This window comes from Cryptomeria japonica, chromosome 6 (genome assembly GCF_030272615.1).
Source record: "Cryptomeria japonica chromosome 6, Sugi_1.0, whole genome shotgun sequence".
Taxonomy (NCBI): domain Eukaryota; kingdom Viridiplantae; phylum Streptophyta; class Pinopsida; order Cupressales; family Cupressaceae; genus Cryptomeria; species Cryptomeria japonica.
Genome location: NC_081410.1, coordinates 610,171,465 through 610,187,449, shown reverse-complemented (window position 1 = coordinate 610,187,449; position 15,985 = coordinate 610,171,465).

The following is a 15,985-nucleotide window of genomic DNA, read 5'->3' as shown; positions in this document are numbered from 1 at the left end:
ATTGATAGGGGTGACATTGAGATTGAAGGACACTCATCCAATCAAGAACATGAGATGTTTAAGGAACCATTCCCAAAACATGACAAGGGAAAAGCTAAAGCCACAGAGGATCAAACCAACTATACCAGAGCATCTTATAACTACGATTCAACTATCAATCACATCTCGATGGACAATTACGTCTCTACCATTATCATCAAGGACAACACGTTTGAGAATTCTACCCAGAGACCCAAGATCATTCTGAAAGGCATTGGATCTTCTTCCGAACCTACCTCTGAATGTCATGTTACAACCCGTCGAGGTAAAATTACTTTGCTAGGTGCTTCAAATAAAAACACCACGTCTTCATCAACCAAACCTGAATATGACCTTGTAGAACAGTTAGGGAAGACACCCGCGCTCATCTCCATCCTTGAGCTATTATGCATATCTCCCGCACATAATGCCATTCTTGACAAAATCTTGAGAGACACTGCCATTCCTACTGATCTGAACGTGGACCAGTTTCAAGCCATGGTGGGATACCTTTCCATTCCACATTCCCTTACCTTCACAGAAGCCGATGACGCCTCTGTAAGTCAGCCACATAATGCACCATTACACATTGAAGCCTTCATACACAAACATCGAATAAAAAGAGTCCTGATAGATGGAGGAGTAGGTCTAAACATTTGCACATTAAGCACTATTACACAATTGGGATATTCTGATAAGGTTGTGAATTCTACAAACAAAATCACCATCAAGGCATATGACGATGAAGAGCGGTCATCCAAGGGCACAGTTACCTTACCTCTTAGAGTTGGGCTAGTCACACAGGATGTGGTTTGTCAAGTACTTGATCTTGATCTCACATACAACATATTGCTAGGACGTCCTTGGATTCATGAAATGAGGGCAGTCCCATCCACATATCACCAATGCATTAAGTTTCCTCATAATGGCATGGAAGTAACAGTTAACGGTGATCCAAATCCATTCATATACTGCAATAACCTGAAATCAAAGACTAAGACCATCATTCCCAGTAATCGTGAGGCTGTTCCCTCCTCGGCATACATTGATCCTGAGTCATTAAAACCTTCGACATCAAATCAAGGTGAGCTTAAAGGCAAGTTTCATGACAAAGGCATGGGGGAATATACTTTAAATTAGACCATGTACTTACGACAAGTCATGAGTTCCCCAAAAGAATATGGAAGACCACATCCTAACAAGCAAATTTCCATCATGATGCTCAAATGGGACCCTACTACCTTTCAAAGATGGGGTGAACTAGAAGAGGAAGATTTATACCAAATGCTTTTCAGAGACAATGAAGAAGAAACATAAGATCACATCAATCTACCATGTGAGAAATATGGCAAAGGCTTCAAAATTTTACAAAAATTTGGATATGATGGAAAAAACCCTCTGGGGTTATGCAAGGAAGGCATCATTGAACCTTTACAACCTGAATTGACTTTCAAGAAGGAATGCTCGAAAGGACTTGGTTTCTTAACTCCTAAGGTCCAGACCCAAAGAACAGAAGACGCCTTGCAAATCAAAGCTGCCAAAATTCAACAAGAGGATTGCTATTCCACATATTCTAACGAATGGGAATGGGGTTCAGACAAGTCTTCCAGTGACTACAAGCTCATCGAGATATTTAGAGAGCTAGGTGAACCCACAGAAGAAGAGGAATTTTATAGCAAGTTCAAAGTTGGTCAAGAAACAACCCATGAGGAGTCTACATAGTCCTTGTCTAAAGGTTCTAGGTTGAAATCACATAGGATGAGAACACCTGTCCCAGAGTGCGTTACTAGTGATGATAATTTGGATTCGCTCGTGATTGAGACTGATGAGGAGAGTGCCATCGATGACCTCGATAATTACCTTGACATACCCGAATATAACTACATCCTCACTCTTAGCCCCACTAACTTCAAAGACATTAACAGCCTTCCCCTTGTTCACCACCAACTCATTGACTGGGATCATGAAGGACCTGCACAGTTTGACACATTCCAAAATGATGAAGCTTTTATTGACTATTTGGGCATATGAGATGATCTTCCCCCTGGAGACCATAAAGCGAGATACACTATAGAACTTAATAGCGTGGCATATTTTGGTGAGGGTGTCAGACCTTCCAGTCGCAAAAATGTGAAAATAAGAACAAATCAAGGGTCTTATGGCGAAAACCACACTGTGGCGCTATCTGACCCCAAAAAAGTAAAAAGAAAGGACGTATTTGAGAGTGAAAACCTCCCTGAGGCACCCGAAGATGGAAGGCTCGACATTCTCCCAGCATCATATGAGGAAAAGTCATCCATGTTGGTAGAGGAGACTATCAAAACAAACATTGGTACTAAAGAGGTTCCACACAACATATTCCTAGCTCAATCACTGACAGAGTCAGAAAGGTCAAAATTCATAAGCTTCTTCAAAGAACGACAAATCAACTTTGCATGGTCATACGCTGATATGCCTGGACTAGATCCGGATTTGGTAATGCATCATTTGACAGTCAAACCAGGGGCAAAGCCAGTAAAACAGAAATTAAGAAAAATGCATCCACAAATGGCATTACTAGTCAAAGCAGAACTTGAGAAACTATTGGATGTTGGATTCATACGCCCAATCGATTATTCCAAATGGATATCCAATCGAGTGCCTGTTAGTAAATCGATCGCAGCATCAGAATATGTACAGATTTCAGAGACATCAACAAAGCTTGTCTAAAGGATGATTTCCCATTACCAAATATTGACTTGATTGTTGATCTCACAGTAGGTCATGAAATGTTATCATTGATGGATGGATTTTCTGGTTATAATCAAATAAGCATCGCACCTGAGGATCAACACAAAACATCATTTACTTGTCCATGGGGAACTTTCTACTGGAATGTCATGCCTTTCAGGCTAAAGAATGCAGGTGCCACATATCAAAGAGCCATGACTACTATCTTTCATGATCTCATTCACGTAACTGTGGAAGATTATGTTGACGATCTCTTGGGTAAATCAATAGACAAAGATACACATTTGGACATACTTTCAGTCATCTTTGATTGGCTGGAAAAGTACAAAGTAAGATTAAACCCCAAGAAATATGTCTTTGGAGTAACCTCTGGGAAGCTCCTAGGATTCATTGTGTCCAAAAGAGGAATCGAAGCCGATCCAGCAAAAGTCAAGGCCATCTTGGACATGCCACCACCTAGAAATATCAGTCAACTTCGATCCTTACAAGGTAGACTTCAGTCTATATGAAGATTCATAGCGAAACTTGTAGATAAGTGTAATCCTTTTCAACACTTGCTACATAAAAACATCAAATTCAAATGGGATGATAACTATCAACAGGCTTTCCAGATGCTCAAAGATTATCTTTTGAATCTGCCAGTTTTGATGCCACTAGTTCTAGACCAACCACTGTTACTATACATATTAGCTACTCCAACAGCACTAGGGGCACTCTTAGCACAACGAATTGCTGAGGGCAAGGAAAAAGTAGTATAATATATCAGTTGCACATTGGTGGGATATGAGTTAAACTACACACCAATTGAGCGTGCATGTCTCGCCATGGTCTTTGCTTCATAGAAATTACGACATTACATGCTCACTCATAAGACTAAGTTGGTTGCAAGGATTGATCCATTGAAATACCTTCTCAATAAAGCAACACTTACTGAGCGTTTGGCCAAATGGGTAATGATCCTGAGTGAATTTGACATTGAGTATGTGGACAGAAAAGCAATAAAAGGACAAGCCATCGCAGATCAATTAGTAGATGCTCCCATGATAGATGATGTTCCTCTAAATTCAGAATTTCCAGATGAATCCATTTTAACAATATCACATGCAAAGCCATGGCAATTGTACTTTGATGGCTCATACACACAGCATGGGGCAGGAGCTGGTATCCTTTTTATAAATCCTCAAGGGGATTCTATACCAAAATCATACCACTTATCATTTCCTTGCACTAACAATATAGTGGAGTATGAGGCATTAACAACTGGATTACAAATTGCAGTTCAGTGGAAGATCCAGGAACTTCATGTTTTTGGGGATTCTCAACTTGTCATCCGTCAAGCAACTAATGATTACCAAACAAAAGATGAAAAATTAATGCCTTACAAACAAATGGTGGATGACCTGAAGCAACATTTCACAACAATAGATTTTGAGTAGATACCAAGAGAGCAGAATCGCGCCGTAGATGCCATGGCTACAATTGCTTCACTGATCGATCTACCTCCAAACGAGACCCGCTATGAGTTCTTGGTGGATAACCTTTTGGTTCCTTCATATGAGATCATGCCCACTGAGATGATAGGTGTTGTTGGTCCTGAGTCTCAGTTATATGGTTCCATCTTCACATACCTTCATGACAATATCCTACCTCCTGATCTATCAAATAACCAACGTTGCACTTTCATTCGCCAATCCTCTCGATATGTCATTTTAGCTGATATCCTATACTGACGAGGTCTAGATGGCACTCTTCTTAGATGTTTAGAAAGCGACAAAGCTCAGATTGCGTTACGTGAAGTGCATGAAGGGACATGTGGTCCACATGCTAGTGGTCCTACCTTGGCCAAGAAACTCATCAGGACTGGATATTACTAGCCCAATATGGAGAAAGACTCATATCAGTTTGTCAAGAAATGTAAGGAATGTCAAATTCATGGAGACCTCATACATGTGCCAGCACAAGAACTACAACCAATAGAATCTCCTTGGCCCTTTTGTCAGTGGGGACTCGATCTCATAGGCAAGATTCACCCTCCTTCTTCTAATGGTCATTAATTCATTATCACTACCACAGAGTATTTCATAAAATGGATCGAAGCCATGCCTCTCACACAAGTTACTGGAAAATAGATTGCTACAATTATCCTTAACTATATCATTTGCCGATACGGTATCCCTATTTCCATTATCACTAATAACGGGCGTCCCTTCAAAAATCAGGATGTTTGTGAACTCTGTGATCGCTTCCATATTTCCCATCGTTTCTCCACACCATATTACCCCCAAGGTAATGGCCAAGCTAAGGCATCTAATAAAACAATCCTTAAAATTCTTAAGACAGTCGACAACGCTAGCCATAATTGGCATATCCAACTTAATCCTGCACTTTGGGCCTATCGCACAAGTGTTCGCACACCTACAGGAGCTACACCCTATTCACTTGTCTATGGAACTGAAGCCATCTTGCCTATTGAGGTCGAGCTACCCTCTTTACGGGTCTCTTTGTAAAACATCATCGGTGATGAAGACTATAGGGTCTCTCGCTTACAAAAGCTAGAACTACTGGATGAACGGAGACAAGCTACTTTTAATCATCTCAAAGCTTACCAACAACGAATGAGCTGCAGCTACAATCACAAAGTCAAGCCTCGTACATTTGAGGTAGGTGACTTGGTTCTCAGAGAAAACCCCAAGAATCAGCAAGACAGAGAGAAGAAGGGCAAGTTCGAACCAAATTGGCTTGGTCCTTACATCATTACAGCAGCCTATGGATCTGGGGCATATCAGCTCTCAACTATAGAAGGTGAACCTTTGGAGGATCCTATCAATAGCATGCACCTTCGCAGGTTCTACACATAGCTCTTCGAAATATCCTAATTCAAAAATACAAAAAAAATCAAAAAATTCAAAAATACAAAAAAAATTATAAAACAAAATAATCGTTACTTGGTGAAAACCTGGCAAACAGGCACCTTGTGACACAAAAAAAAACATTGAAAAATCAAAAAAGTAAAGAGAAATAATTTTGTCCAACAGTGAAAACCACTTCGGTGGCGCCCTGGGCAAGTACCATGGTGAAAACTGGGTCACCAGCACCATGTGTAGAGACATTGCTCCTCCCTCCTTATCAATTCACTTTCATCCTTTCACTTTACACACACTGACAACCTATTCGTTCATAATAAACTTACCCATTCCCATCATGGCTTGTTATTGATCTCCTTAAGATTGGTTAGCCATTCATAATAAACCTCCCTTTTGACCTCCCTTTCCATCCATAATAAATCAGATCCTATCTGTGGCTAAGGCAAAATCCTACGTCTAGTAATGGGTGTGGAACTAAGAACATCACATGTTTCGAGGAGTACAGTTTCTTCCAGCTTCCTTCAATCTATCCGTGCACAATCTGCAATAAAGCAATATTTGCATCACCGATCTGCAATTAAGTTCCATCTTCTCCGCAATAAAGTATCAGTTTCATGGATTCAGTCAGTTTCAGATGAGACACAGCAGCAACAATGGGCTTCAACAAATCAAATCTTTCAACAGACTCAGACAACATTATGGTTCAGTGCTATCTATCCTTTCTGTGAAAGTAAACATTGTGACCACAATCAAATAAGACTTATACAAGTGACAAGAGACACTAAACTTGAGGACTACAGTGGATGTTGGTGTCAAGTCTTGGTTTTCTTTTGATTTTATCTTTTGGTGACATGTCTTTTAGCTTTTCCGGGATGTCTCTGACTAGAGATTCTATCTCCAGGATGTCTTTGACTAGAAAGGCGAGGATGGGCTATCGTCACCTAGTTGTATTTGCTGTCTGTGGATTGTCTCTTAGTAATGCTATGACTTGTCCAAGGATATGAGGACACTGTGAGTCTAGTGTGAACTGGGGCATTCCTTGTTTGTGACTGTCTTATCTCCATGCAAACAGGTACAATGACTTTTTGGGTTGAACATATGCCTCGATTGTCATAACCTACTTGCCATAATAAAGCTCAATGATGATAAGGCACAAGAAGCTCTTTCACTTTCATATCTTCTATCTTTCATCCCCCTTTCTTGATTGACTTCCATCGTCCTTCTCGAGTCCACATAGCCTGCTATCACATGACTGAGTATAATGACACACCAAAAACATTTGCATTTCATATAGTTGCACCTGCATTACCACATATAATCATTTCATACATACATATAGAAATCACAACTGCATCACATCCTGCACACAACACCTGTTAGCACAATTTACATTTGCATCATCATATTCATCCACATTACATAAATTCACATTTGCATCATGCATACACATATAAAACATAAAAGAAAAAAATATTGTATTCCATCATGTACATATTTGCATCCATATCATAACCATCACAGAGAAACATAAGCATCACATAAGAACATCTCATCACATAGGTACACATGCATATAGCCGCCGCAAAGATGAATCATCTCATATATATAATCAAAAGTGTCATGATACAATGATGTCAAAAAATCATATGGCTACAAAAAGCACCTGTAGGTGTCTACTATACAAAAATGGTACAATACTGATACAGAGGGAGCCCTCTATGGCTATGATGAACTCCCTCCCTCGGAGCCACCTGGCCTCGACAGAATCTGAGCCCCTGAAGGACCCGCCCCAGGATCATCCCGCTGTCCCCTCTATTTGGTGGTGGTGGAGGACCCATAACCCCACCACTCGATGCCTGTCTCCTCTGGCTCCCTCCCGTAGCTATCGCTATCCGCGACGGTCTATGGAAGCTTCTCGCTCGCTGATCTGCTGGCACTGCACCATACTAGAGGTCTCTCTAGTAAGCAATCTCCTCCCCTGCCCATAGGACATAAGCATATCCTACCCCTGTATCCTCTGCTGCCTGTCTCCCGGCCCTCAGTGCTATCTTAGCCTCTGTATAGCGCTGGATAGCCTGATCCCGCTCTCGCTCAGTATCTCTGAGCCTCGTCCTGAGTCAATCCCTCTCCCTCTCCAGCTCCTGGATCTCATCCGCCTGGCCCTAGCAGGTCTCCCTCAGCTCTACCAGCTCATCCTCCTTTGGGTCAGCCCCCTCTGCCTCTGCCTGTGGCTCCCCCTGTATGGGTGCCTGCCCCTGTGCCTGCCCCTATGCCTATACTGGTACCTATCTTTGTCCCTATCCCTGTATCTGTATCTGCCTGGGACCCTGTGCTGCTAGCACCTGTAGCGGCAATCCACCGCGACCCCTCACCACCCGAGCTTGCCTCTCCTCTCCACCCTCCCTCCGAGGTGCAACCCTCCTCTCTCCAACTGCTCCCCTCCTCCTCCGTTGGCCTTTGCCCCCATCACCTCCACTGTCATCATCATCTCCACCCCCATCTCCCTCCACTGGCTCTCCTGGATCTGTCAATTGTGGGAATGGATGCTCTGCCCAATAAGCTGTGTACTCGGCATCCATCCTGGCATCCTCAATCTCCGGCCACATATCCCAAGGTACAGGCACCATCTCTACTAGCTGCGTTACTGCCTGATCATACGATAGCAACGGCCCAAACTGTGCCTGATCCCTGACAGTCCGTGCGTACATGCCTGATCCTCGTGGCATCCTCTGAATCTGGCCAAACTACCTGCAAACCCTATCCACAAGCGGTCTCTCTAGCACATAGGGCGTTCGCCCAATCAGGTACCTGCTCCAGAAAGTGTAGGGAAGCTCAGCTACATCATCCTCCCACTGCTCGCAGCCCAGGTATGGTCTCCATATGACCACATCAATATCATCCATCACTCGCCGCCAATGCTCTAGCTTGCCAATCCGTGGCTGTGATGTGATCATGTCATATAGATGAACAAAACTGCGTCCATGACCCCTACCCCTGAAGTGTATCGGTCGGGTAACCGACAGATGCTCATAGGCCCATACTTGCAGCAATGTCACTCCGTAGCCTAATCCCACTGAACCATGATACACGAACTAATGTAGCTTGTAATACAAATGGGCCAGCACACACGGTCCCCAGGCATATTTGGTGTGCTGTGTCACCAATGTCTCCAGTGCTCTTCCCCAACCCACAGCCAACCCCCGTGTCACTCTATCCGGACACAAGAACCCACTGATAGCTCCTCCTATCACCGCAGGCAATGCTAACCCTATGGCTGTCATGGTGTCCCATGCCACATGTCCTGCCCTCATCTCCAGTCCTGGGTCCTGGAACACCTATCTTAGGGCCTCCCTGTCTCCATCTCGATCGTATGGAATCAGGTCCTCGTCAATCGGTACCCGCAATATCCTTTACACATCCTCTAGGGTGACTATCATCTCACCCATTGGCAAATGTAATGTGCACGTCTCAGAGTGCCATCTCTCAACTAATGCACTCAGCAAACCCATGTTTGTCTGAAACACAGGCACATATAGCACATGTCGCAATCCCATCTCCTCGATCGCAGCTTGGTCCTTGGCTGTCAACTCAGGTAGCAATCGCTGTGTCGACGGGAATCTCTCCCGTGACTTTAGCATCGGCAAATACTCCTGCAGTCAAGCAAATCACTCATGTCAGTCATAGTGGCATTCCTTGTTTATCACAAAATGCTACTTTTTATCTAAATGCATCTGGCTATCTACCCTAGTGACACTCACTATTCATCACAAAGTGTTGCTATTTATCCTAGTGGTACTCCTTGTTCATCACAAAGTACTATGTGTGTGACACTCACTGTTCATCACAAAGTGTTACTCACATTTGCACTCCCTGTTCATCACAAAGTGCTGCTCATACTCTAGTACTCCCTGTTCATCACAAAGTACTATATCTTGGTACTCACTGTTCATCACAAAGTGCCTTGATCTATCTTATCCTAGGGCTTATGCTTGAGTGAATCCTCTTGAGTAGTTTCCTAATTGGCAACGTATGTTCTATCACAGAATTGTCAATCCTAGCCCTATTTGTTATCCTAGTCTTCCCTAGAGGACCTTCTTGAGTGTATCCTCTCAGCAGCTTATCCAATCGATAGCATGTGTTCATTATAGAATTGCCGATTTGACCTCGAAGACAAAAATTTGCATTTTTAGACACAAACACGTTTATCTGCCATAAACGCGCTTTCAGACTGCACAGACGTGCCTATGCTTTGTACAGACGTGCCTGGGCGACACAGATGTGCCTTCTTGGCACAAACACGCTTGAACATCACAGATGCGGCCGCATTTGACACAGATGCGGGTTTAAACGTAGACGCGCCTGGCACAAACACAAACGCGCCTCGCGAGCACAAACGTGCCTAGCACCAACACAGATGCGCTTGAACATTTTTTGACACTTTTTGGACCCTAGTCTAGGTCCATTTATGACCCTATCTAGCATGCATTAATGACAAAAATTAAATGTGTCAAAGTACGAGGAGGTTTGGTGGTACTTACCGGCTCTCCTACCTTTGCTGGCCTTTGAAATCGGCAAACGTGGTCGAATCTGTGAATGAAAGCCATCGCTGCTAACTGCTACTGTTCTTTTCTCGCTCTTTAGTCTGCTCTCATGGATGTGTAGATGACAATGAGGATGTATTTTCCCCCGTGGTCTATCTTCTAGCCTACCCTAGCCCTCGCCTTCGTTTCCCAAGTCAGTTTTCTTTGTCCCGTGACTTTGTCACTTTATCCGGTCAATCCATTCTGTCCCGTCTTTCTTATTGAGAGATTTTCTGCAATCTTTTCAGACATTTTCATCCAATCTCTCAAGGGGGCATATCATTCCCATCTTGGGGCAACTCTGTATCAGTTCATATTATCTTCTTTGAAACAACGTGACAAGCCACATTGTCTCAAAGAGGGGCAAAATGTAGACACCCAAAATTGTTATGTCTAATTAAATAAATATTTTATTTATTTAATTATCTAAGCTTAATTCTTCTATTAATTAAATAAATCTTTATTTATTTAATTAATTCATTTATCCTCTTCTAGCCTTATTTCTCATTTAAATAAATACATTTATTTATTTAAATTATCCTTTTCCTAAATTAAATAAATATTTTTATTTTAATTATCCCACTTCTTCTATTAATTAAATAAATTTTATTTATTTAATTAATTCATTAGCCTTTTCTACCCATGACACATGTCATTCATCTCTTAATTCATACACTACCTACCTCTTTCATTATTTTATTATTTCTTCTACCTACCCTCTAATCATAGCCGACCTCCTTTTACACCTCTCAATCTTATCCCTCCATTTCATATAGTGTCTTCTATATAAGGAGATTCTTCCTTCATTATCAAACCCTAATCGTTCTAATTATTCATCCTAATGAAAGATCTTAAGGACTTGACTACACTACGATCCTACTTGCAACCACATTCCGTTCTTTGTTGAGCTCTTGTGCATATAAAAATCTGAGAGCAAATATATCAAGCAAGATCAATGGAGATAGGAAGAATGGAGATTCAAACCCTATTGGACATGTGATGGTATAATCTTTGTGATTTCTTTTGATTTGCATTGTCTTAAGTAATCTTCATATATTATGGTGGATCTTTGTTGTTGTTAGGCTAGGGTTTTGTGGTTGAATTCATTTAGCCTTTCAATATCGTTATTATTGTTATCCATTTTCACCATATACAGATGGTACCCCAAATATACTCTAATTACATAGTCTTGATGACAAACCATGTTTGCGGTAGACAAAGGTATTTGAAACTTGAATTGAACATACCACGAGCTTATCTTTTAATTAGTAAAGCATGAAATCAAGATGCAATGAAATGCAGTGACATCAATTAACCCCTTTAACCAACAACAAGACTTTTCTTCACTCATATAGCTCTAAAATATTTTGTGTTAAGCCTCATAATCTCAAACTTGGACCACACACACTTGAGAGAAATCAAAAACTATCTTCTTTATCTATAGAATCATATCTTCAACTGTAGTGAAATGTGGTACATTCTCCTAAGACTATGTCACTTTTCTTGACTTGAACTTTTCTTAACCAAATTCTTTCAAACTCTTTGTAACTTTATTTAACTAGAGAAAAGCGACATGACTTCACAAATCATGAATTGTATGAAATCTCCAAAATATATTTACTCAAATTACCCATTTTCAATTAACCACCATTAGGAAAAACCTATGCATGGATACTCAACAAAGAATTAGGCATATTTGTTCAACACAAATACATCTAAAGCACAATTTATACATTCAACATGATAAAATATCAATGAAATTTTTTATTTAACTATATAGATTAAAGAATCTAATGCTAGCATGATTTAGATATCATAGAAGCAATGCTATGCACCCACGTGCCCCTAATAATAGTAGGGCCCTTAAAATAGTAGGGGTCCACCTACTTCCCAAACTATAGTTTCCCTCTTAATTAGCTAGAGTAATACAAAAGGGGGCTTGTATAAGTGATGTGAAGATCGAAGTAAGGAATGGTCTGAAGGTTGTTGATTTGGCTGATGTGAGGGCCCCCAATGCAGGGTGCTTATCTCAATTAGTAAATCAAGGTGTGGGTATAGTGAACCCCTCAGCCTCTTGGCATAGTCCAACCACATCCCCATAGAATTGTACGAAAACCCACCCTACATGCATGTAGGGTGGGGCCACCCCTTATAATACTACTAATAACAATGTGATGGTGATGATGGTGATGATGGTGATGATGATGATGATGATGAGGATGATGATGATGATGATGATGAAGATGAGGATGATGATGATGAGATGATGATGACGATGAGGATGATGATGATGAGATGACAATGAGGATGATGATGAGGATGATGATGAGGATGATGATGATGATGATGATAATGATGATGACGAAGATGATGATGATGATGAGGATGAGGATGAGGATGATGATGAGGATGATGATGATGATGATGATGATGATGATGATGATGATGATGATGACGATGACGATAACGATGATGATGACGATGAGGATGAGGATGATGATGATGATGATGATGATGATGATGATGATGATGATGATGATGATGATGATGATGATGATGATGATGATGAACAAGGTAGCATAATCATAAATAATCAATAGTATCTGGTTAGTGGATCCAAAATTATACTATGGTCAAAACATATAAATCACTATGTATGTACATCCTATCATAATGCATAGTTAGATACCATGTTGTCAATGCAAAATATCATTGATAAAGTATATCGATGACAATACAAAATATAATGAATAAGTATGATATTAGTACCAAAAAAAAGTCACATACAAGAAACATAGCAATGAGGTATTATATGTTGTCATCATATTTATTTAATGATGCATAAAGTCACTTAGTTCATAAACTCATGCCACACTTGGTAAAAGAGCTAGTAAGTAATATTTACAAAACCTCTTTAACCTAATATTTTAATATAGATGATTTGCTAATCTTGGTGCTAGGATAGCATGTAATTATATAGCCTTCTTCAATACTACTCCAAAGGTTTCACTCATGTCTATTTTGTTGTAATTTGTCCCTATTGGAAGGGTCCAATGGAATGAGTGGATTAACGAGGCAATTATAAAATGAACCATTTGATGAGTCAAAGGAAGTCCTAATCACATTCTTCTTCCAAACCCAAATGGTATCAATTGAAAATATAATCCTATATACCTCATCTTACTATTATCACCATTAAAAGTCTCTCTAACATAAATTTTAAAGGGTCCTTCCAATTTTTAGGATCTCTTGCAATTTGTCACACATTTATAATAGGTGTCTTTGGATATCATTTACTTACCACCTCACATGAGCTATATTCTTTATGAAGCCATGCCAAACAAAGTGTTGGGTGTAGTCAAAACACTTATTTTATTATAGTGTGGAGATAATAAAAATGATCTATATCATATTCTTCCACTCTTCTATCGGGATTGATAGTCTCTTCTAATTCAATTTGTGCTTGTTTCATTATATGAGGATTAGCAATGAGTTCCACCAAAGCCCATTATATTGTGTATCATAGTAGTGTCAATACAAGTAGAAAAAAGTTCCTACATGATCATAAAGAAAGGACTCATCAATCATAAAATTCCTTTTAAAAAAAATGAAACATATGAATTGAAGTAGGTGTTGAACAATTGATCAATTCATATAACTAAAAAAGTATAAATTATTGCATATTATCTACCTTATTGGACTATTTAAAAATAAATAAAAAACTTGTACATGGTTTAGTTACATAAGTATGATTAAACATTTGATTTCAATTTAATTATGACCTAAGGATATATAAAATCTTATTCTAGACATGTCGTGGTAGCTTGGGTGTAGTGTATTTATGTATCAAGTAGCTCACCATTAAATAACATTACATCAAACTCATAACTTATCTTGTTATCCTTATGCAATACAACACATATCATATTCCATTTAAGAAATGAAAATTTTGAAATATTTAGTATATTTCAAGGATTAATAAGTATGAGGTATTTTTGTAGCATGTTAGGTTATGATATTATTATTAAGATTTCATTGTGATATTTTTGAGTAAAATACATTGTATCTTATTTCATGAGTAGTGTTTCACATGAACCCATCTCTCATGATAATTTTAATGGTCTACTTAGCATTTATTAAATATAGGTGATGTTGATAGGGAGGAGTCAAATATTAGATTTCTTGGGAGGTTACCGATTTGAGCACTACTCCAACACAAATGTGCTTAACCATGGAAATTCCTCCAAGATCAAGCCCACCTCACTTACTATATTATTTAACAATAAAACCAAAATCTAAACATGCTAAAAACTATCACTATCTAATAGTCAACTATAAGATTTCTCTTTAAATACAAATCAAAATGTTTTGCACGGTAATGCTTAATATATTATGTAGAACACAAGAAACATATATTTGTAATTTGGATTTACATAAGGAAATAAACCATTAACGTTCAGAGGTCTTGAAGTAACTTGTCATAATAACTCCATTTGTATTTCATTCTTTATAAAGTTTAGAGGTCCTAATTGGGATTAACGTTTGTTTGTTATTGTTTCATACAACCAACTTTTTGATTTCACATTCTCAGTATATCATAGACATTCAACATGATTTGATATCAATAAAAATATCAATTAATTATATGAATTGAAGGTATCTAAGTTAAGATGATTTAGATATTACTGTAGGCATCTAAAAATGATCAACGCTTGTAGTGTCATACTTTAACATGTCCGCGTGACCTTATTTTAGGGTTTTCGCATCCAATTAACATTTCTTCTATGTCACACACTTGATCTTGATTATTTGTCGACATTTTGTCATTCTTCTATGTTTCTTGCATTTGTCGCATTTTCAATTAGGTCTTGTCAATATTACCATTATCAATTGCGATCTTTGATTATTATCAATATTATCATGTCAATTGGACATCGTCAACCCTTCTCAATCTCAAATTAGGGCTTTGTCCCAATCAATCATCAATTTATCAATCTGTTATCAATCTACGACCGATTTGTCATTGGTCTATGGTCATTTGACCTTCATCAAGTCGACCTTTTATCAATATTTTCTCGATTTGTCATCGATCTCAATCAATCATCATTTCTCATCAATTTGGATCGATTAGTCATTGGTCCTCATCAATTGACGTCTATCAATTTCATCCTTGTCAATCTTGATCAATTTATCATTGATCTTTATCAATCAACATCGACACTTAATCAATTATCCAATTTTCATCATTAAATCATGATCAAATCGACCCTATATCAATTATCTTTTGTCATGACCTAATTATCGTCCTTGCATTTCTAGTTCATCTCCTAGGGTTCTGTGATTTAATCATCCTATTTGCCATTTTCCCTATAGGTTAAATAATTTATTCATTTATCCTAAGTCTTCTTATCACAATTAAATATTTATTTAATTGGCTAATTAATTCCCCCTCTTTTGTGAATTAATTAATGAATGAAAACTTATTAATTAATTCACCTAATTTCCTAATTTCTAATTTCATCAGTTTCTAATTCCCTAATTTCCTAATTTCTAATTCATCATTTCCACCTAATTTCCTAATTGCTGAATCCTAATTTCCAACTCATTATCTCTCTCAAATGGCTCATATTTTAGTGCTTTAATTTGGAAGCATGTTTCCTTATTCGTCATGAGTTTGGATATTGCATCTTATCCTAACATTAGATTTGATGGCCAGTCTTATCCTCTTGTATGGAAAGTGTGCAATGACATTTCTTTCTAAATCTTATTTTTCCCATTTTTGAATCCAATTGC